This window comes from Lactuca serriola, chromosome 4 (assembly GCF_051521515.1).
Source record: "Lactuca serriola cultivar US96UC23 chromosome 4, Lser_US96UC23_V15, whole genome shotgun sequence".
Taxonomy (NCBI): domain Eukaryota; kingdom Viridiplantae; phylum Streptophyta; class Magnoliopsida; order Asterales; family Asteraceae; genus Lactuca; species Lactuca serriola.
This window is the reverse complement of record NC_136411.1, coordinates 237536976-237539206: the sequence shown is the minus strand read 5'-3', so window position 1 is coordinate 237539206 and position 2231 is coordinate 237536976. Positions and strand designations below refer to the sequence as shown.

General features: G+C 41.0%; 1 pseudogene; it reads right to left on the bottom strand.

The window, feature by feature from the left end:
* Window positions 1-1431: 1431 nt before the first annotated feature.
* LOC145049081 (5S ribosomal RNA) lies at window positions 1432-1549 on the bottom strand (annotated as a pseudogene).
* Between the last annotated feature and the right edge of the window lie 682 nt (window positions 1550-2231).

Below are 2231 nucleotides of genomic sequence, written 5' to 3'. Positions count from 1 at the left end.
GGGAGTAAACTCATGCTTAAGGCATGAGTTTACGGTTTTGGAAGGATTTACGACCCAAACATAAATGTTTGGCCATGAATTTCCTAACTACGTGGTACTTGCGGTTTTGGAATTTCAAGACTCGAGATTGCACTTCCTTTCACCTGTTCGTTTGAAGAATAATTATTAAAATAATCAAACGAACTTTAAATTCGCTAACCAAAAATAAAAATGAACTTGACTTATAATTTGAAGTGATTGAATTTAGGGTTTGACCGAACGAAAATTTTTGGTTGTCACATCATCCCCCCGTTAAAGGGAATTTCGTCCTGAAATTAGAATTTAGGTAAAGGAGTAGGTATGAAAAATCGAGCAAGGAGGTGGGGAAAATTCCTAATCGATTGGTTCTCGTGCTAATAAGTGAATTTGGGTCCTCGATTGGTATCCCAACGAACCTTCAATAAGGGGCGACGGCATTGCTTCGTCCACTTGACCACTCGGTCGAGGGTCACTACGGTTCTTCCACGAAGGCAAGGATCTCGTTGTTCTCGATCTCGTCGAGTGGGATTACGAGATTCCTGACGAAAAGGTATGTTTTCAAGTTCGAGAAGCGAAAGGTAAAATGTAAGTTACTAAGCTCGCGGTGTAGGTTGGGTTTGTGAATTACGGGACCGATTCTGGCAAGAATCTCGGAGGTCCTAACTATTCTGGATTTGGCTTACCACGCTTTCCGAAGCGTAGCAAGCCTTCCCAAAGTGAGATTTCCAAAAGGATTTGGCCTCTCACCTGAAATTCCTAGGTTTTCTTCCTCTTGCTTTTCTTCCCAGTCAAGGGCCACTCCCTTCTGAGTCAAAGTCATAAGAGGTTTCGAAATCCGCGAGGAATTCTGAATGAACTGTCGACAGTACGTCAGCGAGACCTAGAATTTGGCGAATTCCTGTCGGCATCCTCGGTGCTGGCCAATTCTCAGCGGTTTTGATTTTTAGCAGGGTCCTCAAGAATTCCCACATTACTGGTAATGTGTCTTAGGAATTCGACTCTTCAAATCTAAAAATTCGCATTTCAGAGAACTTCATGTAAAGCTTCTCTGATCGTAATGTTTCCATGGTTTGTTGTAGATGCTCTTTATGATTTCCTTCTTACTACGAGAGTAGATAAGTAAGTCATTTAAAAGACAGTGACGAACTGATCCAAATAAGAATTGCGTACCCTATTCATTAAGTTCATGAATATTACGGGTGTATTGATCTTATCCGAGAGGTATCACTACGGAATCGTAGTGTTTGCATCGAGTTTGGAAGATTGTCCTCGGGACACCCTTCACTAACACTTGTAATTGGTGATATTCGGATCTTAGGTTCATTTCTGAAAGGTACGTCATTCCTTGCGGTTGGTCAACTGATTTCTCTTTGCGAGTCAGAGAGTGATGAATTATAATGGAAGTCATGTTGAGGTCTGCACCATGAGGACTTCCCAAATGTCACCCATGCTAGTACTACTCTCGCCCATGCATGCTTAACTGCGGAGTTCTAATGGGATCCGGTGCATTAGTGCTGTTATGATCGCACCCTCTGAAGTCCGTCTTCTTGAAGAATAAGAACAGAGATCCCAAAGGCGAGAAGCTTGGTATTTTCATTCTGTGGCTAAGTAATCATTAAACTGTCTGGACGGTTCTTGTATCATTTTGATTCAGGCCAAGAGAGGAGTTATTATACATGAAAACTTAGCTCGTACACGTTATGATATAACCAAGACGGGGCGGATGATAAAATGTGTGATTCTACTCTAGTCCCACATCCCAACGAGGAAAAGAAACTACATTAGAAATCTCACATTCTATTGTCTACCAGGTCTTCGTTATATATAACTCGGGAATGTATAAGCGAGCAAAATCATGACAATAATCTTCTTACGAATCTTTTTCAATGAACTAAAATTTCCTAATAAAGGCTACTATTGACCGTGGATGTACGTCGATTGTTCAATGAAAGAGTAAAAGTATGTTCTCGAAGGTTTGACCTACATCCCTATGATGCAGTCGTAGTAAGGAGTAGAAGTAAGTTCGTAGACTAGTCTCAAGACGTTTATCGTTCGCACCGAGGTACTATAGGTTGGTGGGTAATATGATCCAACCACTGAAAGAGACTTGGAAATGTCTTCGGAGTAAATTTCTATAGTCCAATGACTTGAATAAAGTATGTTTTGGATAGACTCCAATGAAAGTATGATGAGAGTATTTGAACAAGAACGTG